Raw genomic sequence first — 22,893 nt, forward strand, 5'->3', positions numbered from 1 at the left:
AACGACACGGAACTAAATCAATCGTCTCACCAGGTTGCCGGTCGGAGCACTTAAAGCGGGAACATACGCCGCACAAGGAGGAAATTTTTTTTGCGATTTTTCTAGTAAAACAAAGGTGAATAACGTGAAACTGTTTAAAGTACAATTAAAAATACAAGACAAGATCTTCTTCTGGTCTGGAAATGTTGTGGAATGAATGTTTAGCTCGAGTTGTGTGTGTAACAAGATTGAAATGATTTCAGCACCGTCATTTTTGACATATAACGTTAGCTGTAGAGTGACAGGTTTAGTCTTATGGTTTAGTATTAATCAGATTATCTAATTTCATCAGTCTATTGCTGTTGGTGTTTTTTTATTGCTCTATTATATCTATTTAAAAGTGGTTTGTCTTTCTCCAGATATCAGCCAAGTTTGGCCAGATCCACCAGAGGAAGAAAGCACAGATGAGAGACTGGCAGAAGCAGAAGGATGGCTCTGACAAACCGCTTGGAAAATCACGCCATCTGGATCTCACAGGATCCATAAAACTACCAATAGAAGAGCTCTTAAAACGGCCAGTTCTTGTTAGATCGGTAGAAGCTTATGACAGCTACAGTAATGGACACATTGTTTATCAATCGACAAACGGTAACCAGTCAGACAAGACGGACTGTGTTATTAAACTCAAGAATGGCTGCTATGGAGAAATACGCTTGATTTTGCTTATTAAAGAGAACTGTGTGTGCACATCCAACTGTCTGTGCCAGGCTCGTCCAATCATTGTGGTCCACCTGTATGACATCACACCTGATACTATATTCAGCGACATGCATCCTAACAATGCATCTAAGACTATTTTTGTGAGAGTCGAAAGGACAGGTCAGCAGAAAGCTTTCTTTTTAGAGGACATCAGGTGTAAATGTGAGTATGTGGATGGTTGGCTTGTGCCTGTACCAAACACTTATGAGAGATACTAGAGTGACTGGAGGGCTAAAGCGCTCGCAGCAACAGGGCCAAAAATGCTGAAAAACACTTGGTTGTTTATATAAGTCAAGTCGAAGTCCATTTATTTGTCTCCCTTGGGAGAAATTTGGATTAGAGACAGAGTACTGCTGCTTAAACAGCACGAAACATACAAACAAAAATACATAAAAGACAGTAAAACATTCAGCATCTAAAAAAAACAAAAAAAACCATACTGGTAACCAGATAGGGACCAATGTGCAAAAAGATATTTGCTCATCTGAGCTGTGCAATTTGCCATGCCTACTCGTTGAAGTTAAAGTGCTAGTACACATTAGAGTGCTGGTACATATTAAAGTGCTGGTACATATTTAAAGTGCTGGTTCACATCAAGGTGCTAGTACACATAAGGGTGCTAATACACCGTACACAGAAAAAAGTACACATTAAGGTGCTAATACACCGTATGCAATACACAGTACACAATACCTGCTTACATTTGCTCATTAATGAGCTTGACTGACAACGGGACAAAGGAATGTTTGTACCGGTTGTGTTTACATAAGGGAATCCTGTACCTTCTCCCTGAGTGCATTAGTGAGTATTTGTTGAACAAAACATGAGAACTGTCATTTAGAATGTTTTTTGCCTGAGTGATGACGGCCTGATTGAACAGTTCCTGAGGGTTGAGGGGGGGGTGACCCATAATCTTACCCGCTACTCTGACGAGGTTGAGAATCTGAGTTTTTGATTTGACATTTAGGTTCCCAAACCAGCTGGTGATACCGTACCGTACAATGGACACTAATGTTGCTCTGTAGAAAATTAGCATTATGTTTTTGCAGACACCAAACAACCAAAGTCTACGCAGAAAACTGTAAATCAAGTTCTGTGAATACAAATAGTAGATGTAGCTTGCCGTGCCACCAACTTTATAGATATCATCAACAACCCCTCAGTTTCCCTATTCTTTTACAAACCACAAGTTCTGCATCTCTTTTCCTGGTGCCAGCAGGTGAGTTGTTAATTTGCATAAGAAAATTCTAATGCCTAGTTCAGACTACAGCCGTCCTACTGTGTCAGCTTAAATCAGGAGTGATAATCAGTGTTATGTGTGATTATTGATCATTTCATCCCGCATCCCGTGCCACTGTCGATCAGCAACAAAGTCATCAACAGCCAATGTAGGAACTACAATATGTTATCTACCAGTTAAAGGCCACACTGATTAAGTTAAGAGCACTTTGTAACTCTGCAACTTTCATAGTTTTTTCTTTACCGCTTTACATTTTTCTTTAAGGACTTGTCTCATAAAAAATTATCAACCTTATTCCACCAGGTGTAGGTTTTTATTGTTATCTTGTGTTATGATCGTCTATGCATGTTGGGGTGTATTTTCCTTCAAAGCATGTGTGTATAAACTTTGGTCCAAAACAACCATACATCTCTTCATCTCAGGTGACTTCTGACCTTTTAGGTTCAATGGGTAATATCATACATTGTAATTGTGTTTTATATTCTGCTCTAAATTACTTTGTAAACAGTTTGTACATTTAGTAAAAGTTAATGTTAAAAAAAATGCCTGTATATAAAATGATTTTGCTGTATCATGACACAAGGCACTGTGACTCAAAGAAATACTGATAAACCTTGTTTACTTTGTTTGGAGAAGCTCCTCATATTGCTTCATGTGTGTTGATGAGGCCCTCTCCATCTTAAGATGTGTGCCAGTCTTTTGGATTTAAAATACACTGAGGATGACTGTAATACACAAATAAATGTGTCACTTAAAACTGTGACCCCTGCCTGTGTGTTTGGGGTGTTATTTCTTTGTTTGGGTGACATTTGCTTGGTGTCTTTTGGTTTGGTCTGTTTGCTTGTTTCCCTCCACCCTCGTCTTCTCCCACTCTCCCACTCACTGCACGCCTGAACGTCATCTGCAATCAGCACACCAGTCTGACAGTCAACTTACTGACTGAGCCTTTGTTAATGTTATTTCAGTCAGGAACACTTTAGTCAAAGAAAACTTTATTTCCATTTGCAGTATTACATTTGGCGGTATGGCTCTGCTCTGAGGACTCTTTGCCTTTCCTCAGGTCTGTACAGAAAACCTCTTCCACGCACCTACATGGAAAGGCCAGAGAGCACACCTCTCCGCCCTTCCATGTGCTTACACTCAAATGATGTTACAGTAAAACACCCTGTGTTTAGCAAGTGTCTGGACTTCGTATGCCTTAATGTTAGTTTCTCTTCAGGACAAATGGGTTGTTCTTTTTGCAAGAGTCTGTTTAGCGGTAAGTATGCTGCCATGATGCCTTAGTTATAAATGATGCGTACACATGATAGGGACAGTTTCAACACACATACAGGTCTTCTAAAAAAAAAAGTCCTTAAAAAGATGCAGCATGAGCTGCTTCTGGTGATTGCACCATTGAAATGTAGTTTGGTGAGGAGCCCCAAAACAGTTCCATGCTAAGGACCCTCAGACAGATAGAACCAAAACATTTTATCGTGGTACCGTAACAATAAAATCTTTTTGTGTGAAACTATACCCACCTGAGAAAAGGTAAGAAGTCAGTAAGCGAAGAATGGAGAGTGTATTTGGTTCGTGACCTGGGAGATGATGTACTTTGATGTTTTACATGATATGTAAAGATGTTTTGCATAATATGTAAATCATATCATAGGGAGAGTGGGGCAGGTCATTCCTTCACAACAGATGTTTTGTTTTTCAGGGCGCTCCACCTAGTTTGACAGTGTGACTGCAGTTAACAAGCAGCTGCGTTAGAGATTCCTACACTCTGATTGGTTGTGACACATGACATTTTGGCATTTAAAAAAAAAAAAAAAAAAAAGAAATCAAAAGAGAGTATACAGCAATGTTACACACCATCAACACACTGAATAATACTGACGCAGACGTATAAAGCCAGTATGGAATCTCAGAGAACAAGTGGGTGTACCAGTTCCTGAACATTTACATTTACTGTTGTCTTTGGCCTGATCAAAATGATGTACAGCTGATTATTTAAAATCAACAAAACTTCATTGATGTGCAAGATAGCAACATTTTCTCAGGAGTGGAGTGAGGAATGTATCTCCAGCAGGAGGAGTGGTAGTGGCAGAAGTGGTAAAACACAATTATACAACAAGTAGATCTGATCAGGCAACCTGATTGGTCAACTAGACATTTAGAACGTGATCAAATCATGACAGCACTAAAAATATTACTCTGCCATCTACAAGACAACATTGTGACTTTACAGAGCTGCAGCAAAAACCAGTAGGTTACAATAAAGATGCAAAATGGATCTCTTTGTTGTTAACTTTTATTTAAATCATCTTTCTTTAATAAAAGGTGAAAATGTTGGTTTGAAAGGTTGATTGCCGACGATGGACTGAAGCAGAACATTTTGTAAAAATTAGTTACAAAAATACTGACTTAATAATATCTGTTGTTTTATTTGGTTTCCTTGGGGTTCACTTTGTAAATCTGGCAATCAAGCTGCTAAATAAGAACAGCTCTTGACTATATGTTATAAACAACATTAACAAATCATGTATATGTTAACATGTGTCCTGTTAACTTTCCTTCAGGCCTTCCTTTAAAAGAGAAGCAGCAAATGTCAACTTCTTCTGATTCAACATGGCTACGTGGTTGATTGATTTTCAGGTTACCATGTCTCGTAGCTTCCTCTCTGCTCGGAGGGACAGAGGACACATGCATGAAGAAGGATGGACCTCTGCTGTCTGCAGACAGTAACTACACTTTAGTACCTGAGCTTTAACTCTCTCCTGCAGGGATCGATCTTGTGCTGAGCAGGGGCCTCTCTTCTGTGGAGCCTCAGTCTGGAATGAACGGATGAACTCCTGCGTATCCTAAACACACATAAACACAGTGCACATTCAGAAATATACAGTTTTTACCACAGTCACAAACATGACGATCCATTTATTGTTTTGTTTTTCATTAGTTGGTTTTAAGTGTGCATTTTGTGTGTGTTTGTGAGGGTGTTGTCTCACCAAGACCGCCTGCCGCAGGTGTTTGACCTTCTCTGTTTTCAGCAGTCTGCATGTGAAGAAGTGATGGTGCCAGTTTATAAATGAAGAGTTTTCCTGTGCAGTACAAACCTCTGGCTCGATTTCCCCAGAGTTAATTAACTACAATACTCTTCTGTCTGTGCAGTTTTTTGCCACCGCTGATACAAACTCCAGCACAATGATAAGTGAGCATGGTGGTACCTATGCTCAGATGGTGTGTGAGCAGGGCTTAGGACAGGCTCAAAACATGATGGCTGTCACTCACAGACCTACAGTTCCACCCACAAGCATCCCCACTCCAAGGCCGCACAGCCCTGCTCCTTCAGTCTTCTCTCTGTCTCCTCCAGCTTGTAAAATGCACAAACACACACACAAACACACACACACTCATCAGTAGTGCATTCTAACTAAACAACAAAATACAGGTTTTGTGATAATTCAATTGAAACTGGAACTATTGCTGCATGTATCCACTCAGTCCGACTGGAGTCGGACTCGGCGTTCTGCACATGCACCACTTTCTCTTTTGTGGACTTTCACCCTGAAGAAGAAAGAGATGACGTAGCAGTAGTTTAGTATATAGCACTGCAGTAACTCTCGGAAAAACAAACATACAAACACCATGGCGACCGAGAAGCAGAAGACGCACCTCTGGACAGACGTGGAAACTACATTCATGCGCCACCATCTTCATTTGTCGTTAGCTTCCTAACTTCAACGGGAACTAGTTCAATACGCACTATACAGAGCCGCATATCGAGGCAGAGTCAGACACACTTGGTCAGAAATTTCTCTTCTGCATGTACACTCAGACAAGACGAGAAGTCTGACTTAACTGATAGCCGAGCTATGAGCTTAGCTCGACTACTGCGTGCATGTGAACGTATTGAGTGTCTCCCCAATTTGTGGATACTTTCAGCTGCTGTTCTTCCTCTTTGAGTTGTTAGCAAACTGCTACTAGCTGCTTTTTCAATCTCCTGGATGGGATGGGTCGCACACATAACACATCATGAAAACATTATCCTGTCCATGGACCCATCCTGCCTGCTCTCCCTTTCATGCAGACATCAATTCGGCACTGTTACTACCTCCGCTGCTGGCTTAGAGGCAAGACAAACCTCAACCTCCATTCCGTGATTGAACCTTTTGTTAAAAAACGGTGGGGCGGAATTCAGTGTGACATTCCCACCTTGAACAGGCAGCATAAAAGGAGCGTCTGAGGTCATACTGTGTCCTTATTTGTCTCTGTATTTGTCTCTTTGTGGTCATTTATGCTCAGTCTCTTCCTGGTCGTTATGTGTTTATTTGAGTGACATTTTGCAGGTGAAGGCCAGGAGTGTCTGCCTGCGTCTGATAGGCCCGTTCAGTAATCCATCCATGGGAACAGCTCAGCCTGTGAGCAGTCAGAGAAAACCTGAAAAACTGGACACCTGTCATTTGTGGAATGACGGTGATGTGATGCCATTGTTCATGACATCACATGACCACATTATGTGAAAAGGAGGATGATTTAGCCTGAGCACAGACAGAAGATATGTCTCTTCCTTACTGTCTAGAAAGCTGTTTGTTCAGTCTGCAGTCAGTGAGTATGAAAATCTTAATTCTTCTAATGTGTATGTGCTACCTTCTTCCTGTGCAGCCTGAAGACACAGACCGCTGTGAGTAAATTAAACACTGCAATTCTGCTGGTTTCCTCGGTCATGATATTATTTGTTGTTTGGCTAGTTTCTGTTGACTGTTTTCTCTTTAACAGACGCCTATTGTGAGAGTTGTCTAACAGCAGCACGAGGTACGGTGATTCAGCTTGCCTCAGAGCAAGAAGCAAAAAATGATACACACTGAATTATCACAGAAGTACCACTTGTTTGACTGTTTTCTTTAAAGTATAGAAAGTAAATAAAATCCCATGTATACTGCCCTCAGAGACTGAGAAAGCCTTGAAGGAAGCTCCAGCTGAGAGCAGACAGACGGTACTTGAGAAGCTTATCAGTGGGGGTGTGTGTGAGAAACTGCTGTCCTACAAACATGGCCGTGTCTCTAAGGACAAAATGACATCCTCCTGTATGCACCTGTTGGGTAAGATCCCAAAGAAATAACAATGGATTTGCTTATTTTAGCATTCTAATTAATTATTTATATTTGAATCCCCATCTAGAGACTCATCATGACCAGTTCCACGTGGCTTTGGCGAATAAAGAACCAAAACATCTGGATATAGTCATGTGTTATGAGCAGTCCACGGCATGTGTAGGGGTGAAGCGCCAGTCTTTTCAGGTATAGGCCGTGGGTGTCATTGTGGAACGTATAAAGATCACATGTGGCTCCTGTGAGAACTAACACCGTTTAATTTTTGTGACAGGATTCCAAAATGACCTTTACAGGGGACGTCGTTGAAGCTCTACTTCGAGACAACAAGGAGCACGTGCGCATTGCTCAGCCTGTACCTTCAGGTTCACCTGCGCACTCAAAAGATGAGTTGTGAAAACAGCAGACCAAATTTAGCTTCAGGCTGAATGTGGGATGGCTTGTTGTCATGATACTGTGTTTTTAATTGTGTGGTATAATAAAGACATCATTGGAAAAATGTTGGATGTGGTCGGGCAGTGGTGTTTCAACAATAAACCAATTCTCCACTGTGATTCAGATGCTTTAAAACACACATTATATGCGTGTCTGCCAATGTACTGCTGCAAAATAAAATAGCAAACAACAAATATGAATCCATGCCTTCTCAAAAATACACACACACAGCTCTCCAACAGCTTAAAAAGTTGCAAGGGAGTTGCAAAGGACAGCATATGATCACAGACTAGATTAAAGTGATGTATTGTTTGAGAAAATAGATAAATATGACTGGTATTGTTACCTTAACCTGACATCCCCAGGACTCCAGATCCCAAGGGCCAACAGGAGCCAGGCTGGGGCAGTTATTGTGGTAAGGTTATTAGTTGCAACTGGCATAAGGGCCTTAAAGGGGAACTACGGCCATTTTTAAAATTCATACAGGGTATTCCGATGGTCTAAGACAATTCAAGAATATAAGTAAACGTGAACAACTCTCCCAAATCCAAAAACTAGAGAGCTACAACTCAAGTTTGTGATGTTGTCAGGTATAAAGTCTGGAGCTGCTCCATAGACAATGAACTGGGAAAGATGTTGTAGAGGACACCGAGAGCACTCAGGGAAATCTTCTGGGTACCTTTCTGTTTCAGAGCAGAGAACACGACAGTAGAATAAAGTTGGTTTGGGTATTTAAAAAAATAAAACAAAATCATTGTCCCATTCACTGTCCGTGGAGCAGCTCCAGACTTTATACCCGATGACATCACAAATTTGTCACTTACTTCTAAGGGGTCGTATTCACAATCATTTTGAGAAAGTTTTACTAAGGAGTCCTAGCTTAGGAGTGATTTAGGAAAGTTCTCAGAGCAACTCTGAGCAAGGAAGGGACAGAAACTTTTACCTTAGTGAGGGGGTGTGGTTGACCCCACTGCTAAGTGTGATGCTTTCTTTTAACAGATGTGATTGGTTGTCAGAGACAGGCCCGTTTGTGAGCCTGCAAGGTGTGGACACCCAGTGGACATGAAATGAACTGTGTGACAACATGGGACTGTGAAAGTGTTGTCATTGTTCATGTGATCACTCTGCTGATGGAAGGTTGAGACAGACTCAAATCATCACTGCTGCATTGGTGCATTTTTCCAGTTTTCCAAATATCTTAGTGTTGTGATTAAGGGGGAAATGTGCGCATATCCTTCATGAGATCAACCACACATATTATCCCTATCTAATCTGTTGCATTTCATTTACTCACTGTCACCCAGTGTTTGGAGAATATTTCTCCTTCCTCTTTGTGTTTCCATCATTTTCTCTTCTGAGAAACTCTTAAATCTCTTAAAAGTCCTCCTCCTTACTCCTAACAGTTTTTCACCTTAGGAGCTCTTTTAAGGGCTAAGATGCTCTGTGAATGAATGTTACCTTTACAAGGACCTAGCCTTAACTTAAGGGGAATTTCTAAGAAAACATAACAAGAATTGTCACTTGCAGCAACTCTTTGTACGAGGAAGCTTTATATATATGGCCCCCAAGGGCCAGCAAGAGTCAGGCTGGGGCTTCCTGTGACAATTATTGTATCTGCTTCAGTGCCTACTAGTCTTTAGGAGAGGTCTGACACATGTGTGTCAAAATCTAAATGTGAGAGCAGTCTTTCATTTTATGCTGTGCAAATTCCCAGACTTTACTTGTGTGTAATTTCTTCATTCATGCATTCATTCAAACCTTTATTTAAGACTCGGGAAATCAATTTAGGGAGACAAAAACATTTAAAACAATCACTAAACAAAGAACAATCATGTATATCACTTAAAACAGAAATGAAATAATTCAAAACAACAAACAACAATAACAATAAATGAGCTCTAAAGGTAGAAATACAGGGTGATAAAACAAGATCAGAAATAAGGCACTTAAACAGCCATGATGGTGGCGGAGTGGTCTTTTAGATTAGTCCATGTAGAAGGAGCACTGTGAGAGCAGAACAATACTGGGGACTCGTAAAATTCCAGAACAGTGTTCACAATGCACAGAGTTGATGTGATGAACAATAGGATGTGTCACAAATGAGGTGATTTAAAATGCAGATGGTGAGGTAAGTGCTCGACAAAAATCTCGTTCCACTTTCCTCAGAGCACCACCTTTGACTTTCCTTTACTTACTTTACCACAGTCTCATTCCCGTGATATTTGTAAGAAGTGTTCATTAAAACGTTCAAAACTCTTTCATGTCTCGGGGTGTGGGTGTAATTGTTGACAAAGGAGCGAAGCGGTTGCTAGTAGTAACGTGAACAGGTCGCGTGGACTGTATTGGAACGCGGCCGACGCTCTGTTGCTAGGAGGCGCTGTTGGAGCCCCGGAAGAGTTGAAACTGGTGATGATGGGCAGCCCGAGATTGAAGGAGAAACATGAGGCTCGTGTTGTAGGCGCACTTTGTCGTTTCCCTGCGACATTTGTGCGCGTGTAACACTCCCGTCGTCGGGAGACAGGACAGGAGAAATCACTGTTTCCTCCATTTTGAAGGTAAGACAGGGCTAACGAGCAGCAGTTAACGTTGTTAGCTGCCATTCAGCCAGGGCACATCTGGACTGAAACGACTCTATGGTTTTAAAAGAAGCCGTGAAACCGAGCAGCGTAGCTCTTATATTATACATTCAAAGATGCCGGTTGCTTTGTAACAGCTGGGTACAAAAGGCAAACCATACCCACCTCCACTGTGCTGGCACCAGGCTGTAATGAATCAGTGTGCGCTGGCTACTGTAATTAGGCGACTGATGACCACTAGGTTACTGGTGGCACTGTAAAGGTTGAATTAAAGCCTAACCGAGGGATGGTGATTTTCATAGATGAGCTAAATAGAGTAAACACTGATCACAAAGCAGCTTTCATTGCAATTACGTTTTAATTTCATCCATACAACAGCTGTACGCCTGGGCTAACGCCCTGTGTTAACACTACCTGTCTGTGAAGGGTCTGTATTATCCATCTGCTGACAGGCATTTCAGAAATAGAAACTGTATTGATTAGACACATATGCACTTCCATGAGACACGGAAATAGTCAGACACCAGTAAGGTCTGACAGAAAGGAATGACAGGAATGTGATGAGTCTGATAGAACCATTAAGGGCAGACAGACCCTCTTTTGTTGCAGGCTATTTGTCCTGCTCTTCCACGTATAATCTCAGATTGTTTCCTCTCCTGATCCACACCCAGTGCAGCCTAAACTCACACGTCCACCGACTTTGTGGATATCCATCTAATTCCACCTCTCCATTGAATTTAACAGCCGGGTGAGGCTACATGGTGTGTGTTTCCTATTCTGGATGTGTGGGTGCCCAGAGATGGAAAGCTACGAGGAGTTCTGTCTGCGGACTTTGGCCATACTGCAGGAGGAGAAATTCAAGAAGACGACATGTGAGCCACTGTGCACCCTGAAGGCTCTCTCTGTCATCTGCTTCCATGGGAGAGCAGTGCTCGCCTCTGGTGAGGAGGAAACAAACAGACACGAGGACATATCCTAACAGGACACAAACAAGACGTAGCTAAACCAGTGTCAGTTTCTGAAGTGTTTTTCATGAAAAGTAGACAGAATGGATGTTTTTAAGAAATTTGCAGGTGGTTTGTGCAAGTGCTCTGTTGCCACAAAGGTAGCTCTGCTTTTTAATGACACAATATTTGGTCGGTTTCCCTAGACAGTCTGTATATCTGTCGCTATCCTGTGGCTCTGTTGTTGTAACTCTGAGCTGCATAGTAACAGAGAGCATTGCTTAAACTGTTCAGTTACAGTAACAATGACAAGGATGTAAAAACATTTAGGGGAAAACACATTTCTGTTTGAGCTACAGAATATGTCTGAAACACGTGGGCTGACTAGTCCCAATTAGATCAGCAGTTGGCAGCGGAAAAAGAGAGCCATTAATTGATGACAAAGAACACTGAGGCTGTTTGATGTTAGTCAGGAGAATCCATCTGCTAGTGACTGCTGACAAATGACTTCTCAGGAATAGCCACATGATGGAGAGGCCATTGTGAAGCTGAGGATCGTTTAAGATTTCTCCCCCACTCAAACAAAGGAGACACAAACATACAGTGAAAGAAGAGCGACTGTCCTATTCGTAAAACCTGAAAATAGATGACAAACAAACCTCGTGAAATACATTTTGTCCATTGGAAGCCTTGTCCTAACTATTGCTTTATTTATCTCTTCTCATAAGTTATTGCTTGGGTTTGTTGAAAACTGAGAGTGTAGCTTAAAAGGTACAAGTTTTTGAATCAGTGTACAATGTGTATTTTTCCAGTTGAGTGCAGAGCAGCGCAATGAGATGCGTGACCACAGATGGAAGGCGGTCCAGCTGGAGGTGGTCAGGCAGAGGCAGCAGAGGAACAACCTTTTGGCGCGGGTTCAGGACATACTGGACCAAGCTCAGGTCAGTAGCACAGTTTGGTCCTGGTCACAGGTCTGGGTGGATCGGGATCCAGTGGAAAAAGGAATACAAGATGTTTTGCAGAGTTAATGTGACATAGTGTAGATGTACAGTGTGCGCTGAATAGGTGAAATCAAATAGTAAAATATATACATTTACCACATCCAAATGCTTATGAAAGTCACACAGCATAGATTCTGCCACACTGTTTAAAACAGCAACAACTTTGAGCCACTTTGTTTATTTGATAAACACATTTCATCCAAAAGTGAATATGTGAAATAGGTCTGTGTGTCAGTCCCACGATGTAGCACAAAAATTAAATTACAGTCTGTCCCAGAATCTCTCATGACATTTGCAGACTTAAATACAGGTTGTCTGACTCAACACAGTCTCTGGCAGGCTGTGTTATTTTTACCTGATGATGGCCCTTTCTTGTCAACTCAGCATCCAAAGCAATATTGCCCACCTGAGCGGAATTTCGAGTATTTCAATAAACATGACTGGCCAGTCACTGTCTTTTGCTACTGCTATCTCTAGGATGTGTTTATATCACAAACAAAAGGATGGCTATGGCATGTATTTTTACGGATAACCAACATCAACAATCCAGACTCAGATACTTATTAAGAGATCTGGATGAATATCAAGTGTGTCATTAAAGGATATTCAGGTGTGGAAATAGTAAGCACTGAGTGTCTTGGTTATTAAGGTTGACCTTGCTTAGATTTCTCATGTTGGAAGTGATAAGGCTAGGGACAGGTTAGGATGGGGTTTAGGCTTTCAAACTGGGTTATTCTTAAGTCTGAATTGGATTACATACTCGACAAGGGACTTTTCAATTTAGTGACATTTGGTTGACCACCAAAATTTGTCTATCTAATATTTTTCCCTTTGAATTGTTTGAATTCAATTCAATTTTATTTCTAAAGCCCAATATCACAAATCACAATTTGCCTCAGAGGGCTTCACAGCATATGACATTCCTCTGTCCTTAGGACCCTCACAGTGGACAAAACTCCCCCAGAAAAAACCTTTAACAGGAGAAAAAAATGGTAGAAACCTCAGGAAGAGCAACTGAGGAGGCATCCCTTTTCCAGGACGGACAGATGTGCAATAGATGTCGTACAGAACAGATCAGCATAACAAATTAACAGTAATCCACATGACACAATGAGACATAGAGAGACAGACAGAGAGAGATGCAGGGCAGACACTAATGACAGTAGCTACAATAACATTAATTTTAGTAATAATATTATAATAATAACAGTAATTGTGATACAATAGGTTGTAAGTATATATTGATATATGATAGTGTATGTAAGTGACAATAAAAGTCGTATGACTAATAATAACAGCAGTAGTAGGAGGCATCAGGCAGGACCGCGGCAGCAGCGTAACCACTACACACGATCCAGGCGAAGCTGAGATACGAGGGAACCTGCGAGACAGTGAAACACAAAGGCTCGGGAGCTGAAGCCGAGTTAGTGACATGCAGTAATGCCGAGTTAGCGATATGCATTAATAGGATGGTAATGTTAGCAAATGAAGAAGAACCAACTTTTTAGAAACTGAGAAAAAGAGAAGGGGCTTGGTGTATCGTAGGAGGTCCCCTGGCAGACGAGGCCTATATCAGCCTAACTAGGGGCTGATCCAAGACAAGCCTGAGCCAGCCCTAACTATAAGAGCCAGCCCGAACTGCAAGAGCCAGCCCTAACTATAAGCTTTATCAAAAACAAAAGTCTTAACCGAAACAGGAAGATGGTTCCACAGGAGAGGAGCCTGATAGCTGAAGGCTCTGGGTCCTGATCTACTTTTGGTAACTTTAGGAACCACAAGTAACCCTGCATTCTCAGAGCGCAGTGTTCTGGTGGGATAATATGGCACTATGAGCTCTCTAAGATATGACGGAGCTTGACCATTTCTTGACCAATTCTGGATTTTACAGGGAGCCAGTGCAGAGAAGCTAAAACAGGAGAAATATGATCTCGTTTCTTAGTTCCTGTTAGTACATGTGCTGCTGCATTCTGAATTAGCTGGAGAGTTTTTAAACACTTACTAGAGCTACCTGATAATAGGGAGTTACAGTAATCCAGCCTAGAGGTAACAATGTGGACCAATTTTTCTGCATCTTTTTGGGACAGAATAGGCCTAATTTTGCAATGTTACATAGATGAAAGAACACAGTCTGTGAAGTTTGTTTTATATGGCAGTTAAAAGACAAATCTTGATCAAACATTACTCCGAGGTTTCTTACGGTAGTGCTAGAGACCAGAGAAATGCCATCCAGAGAAACTATATCATCAGATAAAGAGCTTCTGAGGTGTCTTGGGCCAAGAACAATAACTAAAGTTTTGTCTGAATTCAACATCAGGAAATTGGAGCTCATCCAGGTTTTTATGTCTTTAAAGCATGTTTGAAGTAAATGTTAGCGATGAACTGTTTTAAAGGTATACTGTGCAGGAATTGTTGGCTACCGTTTGTAAACAGTATCTCCAGTGAAAGAGAAAGCCAACCTCAGCTTCCTACGTTTGGTGCTCGATATATTAGCATTGTTTTGGCGCTGTATCTGCAATAATCGTACGTCTTGGATGTGGTGTGCTGCTTGCAGGCTCAGGGTTAAGGTCCCAACTTCATGTTCACGCTGTGCCCAGGAACACCCTGAACGTAGGAAAATAAGAAGAAAATACAGACAGAGAGCAGGGTCTCATGTTGTTGTTTTTTTTTTTAAATAATCCTGCATTGTGCACCTTTAAACTGATGCAATTTCGGACAAATCATTTCATCAACTGGTCATTGTTTATTGCCACTTCATCTGATGATTGGTCATCATTACTCATTGTCTTCCCACAGGCAGATAAAGTACCAAGTGAAGATGTTGAAAAGCTGCCAGTTTCAAAACCAGCCATTGTCAGTGGCTACACCCTGGTGACTGACTCTCCTGGACTTCCCAGAGACCCTGGATTTGGGCTTCAGACAAGTGATCAGCCTGCTCCTCCGTGCTCTGAGACCCCTATCCTCAATGGCTTCAAGGCAGTAGAAGAAGAGATGGTGGAGGGGGAAGGGAAGAGTGAGGAGGAAGAGGAGGAGGAGGAGGATGACATGAGTTTGGACAGCCTCCTTAAAAGATCAAGAGAATATGTGAAGAGAGAGCAGAGTCAGCAGGGGTCAAAAGTTGTCCAGACAGTCACCAGGTCTCCCCAGAGACTGTCTCTGACAAGGGCAACAAGAGCTGCAGTCCCATGGGGGACACGGGCGTTGAGTTTGGATTCAGTCTGCACCATAGCCCTGTTGCCCCCCCTCAGACCCAAATTCAGCATCAGACTCTGTACAATCCCAGTCCCCAGCAGTCTGGCTGCCTCTCACCCAGTCTACCTGACCGGTTTGCTCGTCTCCCCAGTCCAGAGTCTAGCGTCAGTCCCCGTGCACAGAGGCGCAGACCACGCCCAGTTTCTACAGGAACATCCACATTTCGTTTCCCATCGGCCCAGCAGATCTTATCCTCGAAGCCCAGGAAGGTCAGGGGAAGGTGCTGGCATGGCAGATCTGGGAGAAGCTCTCTCAGGGGTCTTGAAGTCCCCCGATCCTCGGGGCTCTGTGGGGAGTGAAAGTGGTGGTGGTGTTAGCACGAGTGGCAGTCGACGATCCAGCCACTGTGGCACCAGTCCAGTGCAGGAGACCTGTAGCTCTGTTAGTACCTCAGGGCACGGGAAGGGACACCATGACCATCTGGCTGCAGGATTTCGCCGGCGCTGCCACACCTTGGACAGCCAGCTGCATAGCTACCACTCTGGAGTTGAGCACATAGACCGCAGCCAGGAACGGGTTCCTCGCTTCATGGCAGGAGTTACATGCGTGGCTCCAAGTTGGCGCACCCCCGCAGCCCCCTTAAACCAGTCGTATGAGGTAGATAATCCCTCAACATCTCTGCTGAGGCCCCGCATGACTCCTGACCTGGCCCAGGTCACACTCAGGATGGAGCCTGATGAGCCTCAGGGGACAAACAATGTAAGGATCACACCAACTGTCCTCAGAAATGCAGCTGAGGCACAGGCCAGCAAGACAGGTGAGACTCTCTCGCACAGTTCCTGTAATGCACACTGTATCTACATAAATCCCTCTGAGTTAAACTGTGTCATTTCCACTGTGATCACTGTCTCTCCCACTGCAGCGTTTAGGTTAAACATTGTAAGCTGGAGAGACAGGGAAACTTTTAAAAGGTAAAAGAGATGATTTTACATATATTTCTTTGTGTACATCAGCAGAGGAGACCCAGAGGCGAGCACAGGCACTGGAGGACATGCAAAGACGTCTGGAGGAGGAGCACGCCTTGCAGATGTCTCTGCTCCTGGCTGAGCAGGAGAAAGAGCAACAGCGCCTCCGTCTGGTCAGCACATGGAATCACACATATAAATAGCAGATAACCAAAAATGTGTTGGTTTTTTTTGTGCTGGAAAGCAACAACAAAACCTGTATTTTGTTGTTTAGTTAGAATGCACTACTGATGTGTGTGTGTGTGTGTGTGTGTGTGTGTGTGTGTGTGTGTGTGTGTGTGTGTCTGTGTCTGTGTCTGTGTCTGTGTGTGTGTGTGTGTGTTAGGAGCTGGAGGAGACAGAGAGAAGACTGAAGGAGCAGGGCTGTGTGCGGCCTTTGAGTGGGGATGCTTGTGGGTGGAACTGTATGTCTGTGAGTGACAGCCGTCCTGTTGTGAGCCCGTCCTGCCCAGGACTAAGCCCTGCTCACACACCATCTGAGCGATCACCTGGACACAATATAGGTACCACCATGCTCACTTATTACTGTGCTAGAGTTTGTATGAGTGGTGATGACAAAAAAACTGCACAGACAGAAGAGTACTGTAGTTCATTAACTCTGGAGAAGTTGAGCCAGAGGTTTTTACTGCACAGGAAAACTCTTCATTTATAAACTGGCGCCATCACTTGTGGCTTCTTCACATGCAGACTGCTGAAAACAGACGTCAAACACCTAAATTGCAAGTATCTGTTTCTTTCTGCAGGTTTTCCCAGTCCTGTCTCTTCCAGCATATCATCTCCCTCTGTCCAGCCTCCTGTCTTTCTGTGGGGGCCCACATGGGCAGTTAGCAAACCCCGGGCGAGGCTAAGTCTGGTGGGTATGCCCAAATAGAAAAGAAAATGTGACTGCATCTTCAAATTTGGCACAAACTGATAAGATTCTGGTGGATAAAGACAGTGGTTACTGACTGTGCTGCTTGTGTAGATCTTCTGTGCTGCCAGGTTGAAGATGTGTTTGAAGCATCCATGTTTTAGAATTTGTAGCTTTTTTTGCAGAAACATTCATATTTAAAGGATTGTCCACTGTCATGGCTTCATAAGAGTCTGGACAGACATATATCTTTAGACCATGAACCATTCATTTCTTCATCCCAGATAAATATTTGCCTTGTCAACTGACATATCTTCCATCCAGCCTTATATGATTCCCATCCCACATCCAACTATATGTAACTAACTCCTTTTTGTTTTCACAATAGATGAACATTTATTTCTGAAACTATCTCTGTCTTTCTATCCTCACATTCCCATCTTCTCGTGTCCTTGTGTTGTCCAGGTTCTGACAGCAGAGCAGCAGAGAGCATTCTGTCGAATTGGCGCCATCATTCGCGGCTTCCTCACTCGCAGACTGCTGAAAACAGAGAAGGTCAAACACCTGCGGCAGACGGTCACGGTGAGACAACACCCTCACAGACACACAAAAAACGCACACTTAAAACCAACCAATTAAAAAAAAACAACAAACAAACAGTAAATGGATCGTCATGTTTGTGACTGCGGGAAAAACTGTATATATCTGAATGTGCACTGTGTTTATGTGTGTTTAGGATACGCAGGAGTTCATCCGTTCATTCCAGACTGAGGCTCCACAGAAGAGAGGCCCCTGCTCAGCACAAGATCGATCCCTGCAGGAGAGAGTTAAAGCTCAGGTACTAAAGTGTAGTTAGTGTCTGCAGACAGCAGAGGTCCATCCTTCTTTATGTTCATGCGTGTGTCCTCTGTCCCTCAGTTACGTGCAGCCCTTTACGACATCCATGACATCTTCTTCGAAATGCGTCTGAGGATCGATTAGCACTGCTGCAGCAGGACAGGGAGCTCCGAGCAGAGAGGAAGCTACGAGACATGGTAACCTGAACATCAATCAACCACGTAGCCATGTTGAATCAGAAGAAATTAACATTTGCTGCTTCTCTTTGAAGGAAGGCTTGAAGGAAAGTTAACATGATACATGTCAACATATACATGATTTGTTAATGTTTGTCTGCCAGCTACATGTGTTTAGATTAATTATAAGTGGTCGACCTGCTGATAACATGTGGCACTTTAAAATCATATAGTTATGAGCTGTTCTTATTTAGCAGCTTGATTACCAGCTTACCACAAAGTGACTTACAGAGAACACAGTTTTGTGGCAACCTCATAACATGCCTCATCTGAAGCTGTCAGTGGCAGTACTTTTATCTTCAACTACGTTCTTTGCTGACTGTGTCAAACCTGCAGGAGAAAGCCAAGAACCCCAAGGAGAGGGTGGTTCTGTCTGCCGCCACACAGAGGTCTCTGGACAGGAAAAAGAGGTAAGATGGGAGAGAGCGACACCACCTCACACTGCAGATAGGATCTGGTTTTAGATGTTAATGTTTTTTATTGTGTGTATGTGACACTCTGCAGGGTTGGTGAATCCCCAGCACAGGCTAGAAAGATGCTGCAGAAGCCAAAGAGCCCCACCACCAACAGGTGCTTTATAGTGTCTGGTTTTATGCGTTAAACTGCATTTTCAGAAAATCTGCTCTCTAAATACATCCTTTTCTCCTTTTTCCAGAGTCCTGAAGCCAAGCCAAGGCCAAAATTCTCCTGTCCAAGGCCAGCTCAACCGCCAGGGGTGAGTTTTATTTCACCTTGAATGCAAAGTGCCTTGACTTCTTACCATATATCACATAAACTGTCATTTATTTGGACAAGGTTCAAGAGAAATCTATTTGCCCAGTTTTTACTTGTCCCGACACAAATTGTTTTATTTATAGGTGGTTGTCATGTTATGTTTAATCTTTATTTAAGTAAATGAATCAGAACAAGGACACAGGGTAACCATGTTTTATCCGCCTTGCTCTGATCTTGCAGCAAACTGCGCCATATGTAGTTGGAGTTTCACATCCTCCAGCACCAACCCAACTAAATTCCTGTTTCCAGGATTGTTAAAATGCTCACTTGCACTATAGCTCATAAACGTTGTCTTTACCTGACGCTATTTTTTTTCTTGAGTGCCCGATGAGTATTGTGCATGTGCAACTCTCAACAGAGATGAGAAGAAAGTGAGATAACTCTCTCCATAGCTACTTCCATCATCAGCTCTGGAAAATATAACCCTTTTAGCTAACCTTCAAGTGTAGCATTGAGATTATGCAATGGTTATGAACGAAGTGTGTTGGGAGTGTTATCTCAGTTTCTATGGAAATTAATGGGGCCTGACTAAAAACTGAGAAACAGTCAGTCAAGTCAGTGGACTCCTACGTAATGATTCCTAGTAACAACGTAGCAGCAGAGATGATTCCTCGTCCCTTATGAGTCCGCCAGCCAACTTGAGCTAACGTTAATCTCTATAAACAGATTCTGCGTGTGTGTGTGTGTGTGTGTGTGTGTTGAATCTGTAGGCAACAGGACAAAATTTGAGTACCAGTGTTCTGGTTTCCATAGTCCAAGTAGTATTGACCAATCACACTGAACAGCAGGTTAACAGTCAGTTTGAAGAGGCGAAATTCATTAGTCAAAATGCAACGTCAGAGCCCATTGATGCCGAGTTAACTTTATATTACATTCTTAAAAATGTATCTCCATTCATATTTCTTCAGAGTTCTTTTATTAGTTTTTAAATGTCTTAACAGTCTTGGGCCATCTTATTTGTCTGACCTGCTTTTATCATATCAACCCTTGTGGATCCTGAGGTCCTCCGGCACCGGCCTTTTAATTGTTCCAAGAGTTAGAACAAAACCCACGGGGAGGCTGCATTCAGCTATTATGGCCCTCACTTATGGAACAGCCTGCCGGAAAACATCAGGACTGCAGAGACTGTTGATGTTTTTAATAGGAGGCTCAAGACTCACCTTTTTAATTTAGCTTTTAACTGATTTCTTTTGCTCTTTTAATTCTTCTATTATATGTTCTTTTTACTTTCTAATGCTTTTAAATGATCTATTTTTAAATCTTTATGCATTTTAGTTTCTAAATCTTCATTTATTTATTTATTTATTTATTATTATTAATATTATTTTAATCTTTAATTTTGCCTAATCTTACATTTTTATGCATTTTATCATTATTTTATCTCATACTTGTTTTATCTTATCATATTGCCTTTTAGTCTTTTAGTCTTTTAGTTTTTAGCTCCAGTGTTTCCTCATGGGGGGCCTCCACACTGAGAGGTGTGTCCGGTCTGCCTGCGGGGACGTCGCCCTGGAGATCCCTCAGGCCCAGAGGACTGGGGGGCTCTGCATCATGTGTGGAGTCCACCCCGGTCTGTCTGGGTCGGGGTGGTCTCTGTGGCGGCGCTCCCTGTGGCCATCGGCTGTGGCGCCTCTCAGTGTGGATGGCACCCCATAGGTGGCTCTTTCCTCACCTGGTTTTCAATATGTATGTATTATTTTTGTTTGTTTTTATTCTGTGAAGCACTTTGTGCTGCATTTTTAATGTATGAAAAGTGCTATGCAAATAAAGTTTGATTGATTGATATGCTAATTTCTGCTCATAGAGATTAGCCGAAATTACCAGCACACAGAGGAGGAAGTGTTGACTAAGCCATCTGCCAGTTACACCAGATCAGCTCAAAATACTTTTTTATCGTCATTAGACCATAGCTGATGGGTTCCGATGTGGAGCAAACTTTAATGCGTTGGATCGTGGGATTTCCCAAACTAAATAAAACCACAGATACAAACACAAAACAGCCTTATTAAGTCAATGTTGTTGGCATTAAGAAGTCTGCTGAAACATCTGTTGTGTTACCTTTTCTAACTTTATTAAAAAACACAGATGTCATCACTTCTAAAATTCACAATATGTTTCTGTCTGAAGAAATTTTCTGCTTCAGCCAATCGTCAGCAATCAACCTTTCAAACCAACATTTTCACTGTGGTCACCAAACTGTTTGTAGTTTGCTGCTCCTGTATTAATGCTGCAATCTAGCAACACTCTGACAGCACAATAAATTATTTTTATTAAAGAAAGATGATTTAAATAAAAGTTAACAACAAAGAGATCCATTTTGCATCTTTATTGTAACCTACTGGTTTTTGCTGCAGCTCTGTAAAGTCACAATGTTGTCATGTAGATGGCAGAGTAATATTTTTAGTGCTGTCATGCTGATTTGATCACGTTCTGAATGTCTAGTTGACCAATCAGGTTGCCTGATCAGATCTACTTGTTGTATAATTGTGTTTTACCACTTCACAATTTACCAGTCTGGTGTTGCTTTTTCCTCGCCCCGAGCAATCAGGCAATCCTGGTTGTTGAGCCCTGTTGGAGATTCCTCATTCCTCACTCCACTCTTGAGAAAATGTTGCTATCTTGCACCGATGACTTTAAAGTCAGCACAGTATAACAGCGACTGTTTCCTCACAGGAGCTGGTACAGAAAGACGCCAGAGGAGAGAGTGAGGCGCTCTGACAGCCTGAAGAAGCAGCACTCTCTGGGTTAACAGGTGACTCAACATCCCTGACCTGCCAACTTGAATTTTTAGTCTTTGAATAAAAAACTTGCAACTCCAGTCAGCGCTGCTAATACGATTGTCTAATCTACCTTCTGAAATTTAAATGATTGTATTCTCTACCACACTTTAGCTCACTGATACACATCATCACAATGCCTTTGTTTTAGACTGTTGAAGCTTGCTGAATTTATTTAGTGGCAACAACTGATTGTTATCCACAAAACTTACTTGTAGATTGATACTGTGTATGAACTACTTAATGACAAGGTAGGTACATTTGACATTTTAAAGAAAAAAACAAGCCTTTGTACTTAAATACAAGCTAGAAGAAGGTCAGAGTTAAAGTGAAGTGAGTCACCAGTTTTATCTGTGCCTAAGAGCTATGCCTTTGCTATCGGTGACATTTTAGCATGCATATATTCATGTGTTCATTGACATCTAGTGCTTATAGCTGTAAGTGAATTTACAAACATCAGTTTCATGCTGACAGTCACATAATGTAGTTTACATTAAAAAAAAGAGTATTTAAGTGAGTATAATTCATAAATTAGAAGGTTTTGTTGAAGGGCTTTGAGTACCTGTTTGTGCTGTTTCTTTATTAAATGCTGCTGAGTTTACAGTAACCTGAGACATTTCAGTCTGTTTAACATTTGGATTAAATCAGTGCCACATTAAAATAAATAAATGTTTACACACTGGCACGCTGTTACACTAATGTAGCTTCATATAACAGGAGATGCACAGCAGACACTCAGTGTGGAGTTTCCTCTGAATAAAACGAAATTATTAAGACCATTTAAAATGTATGCCAGATTCCCTTAAGTTTTCCCTTAATGTCCACTGCCCACATCAAGAAGAAGGGTCAGACTCTGAATAAAAGAATATTTATTTATATCTATTTAAATCATCTAATCTCATGTTCAGGAACTGGTACACCCACTTGTTCTCTGCGATTCCACACTGGCTTTATACGTCTGCGTCAGTATTATTCAGTGAGTTGATGGTGTGTAACATTGCTGTATGCTCTCTTTTAATTTCTTTTTTTTTTTTAAATGGCAAATTGTCATGTTTTCTATGACCAGAATAAATTCTTAAATTATTGGAATTTTCTGGACTGAGTCTGATTCATGATAAAAATGAAAAGATATTCACAGTGAAACCGGCTTGACTCAACAAGACACACAGTTTAAGATCTCA

General features: G+C 42.0%; 1 pseudogene; it reads left to right on the forward strand.

Moving 5' to 3' along the window:
- Positions 1-10,878: 10,878 nt before the first annotated feature.
- On the forward strand, positions 10,879-22,772 carry LOC125879580 (centriolar coiled-coil protein of 110 kDa-like; annotated as a pseudogene).
- Positions 22,773-22,893: the final 121 nt, after the last annotated feature.

Source organism: Epinephelus fuscoguttatus, linkage group LG19 (genome assembly GCF_011397635.1).
Source record: "Epinephelus fuscoguttatus linkage group LG19, E.fuscoguttatus.final_Chr_v1".
NCBI classification, from domain to species: Eukaryota; Metazoa; Chordata; class Actinopteri; order Perciformes; family Serranidae; genus Epinephelus; species Epinephelus fuscoguttatus.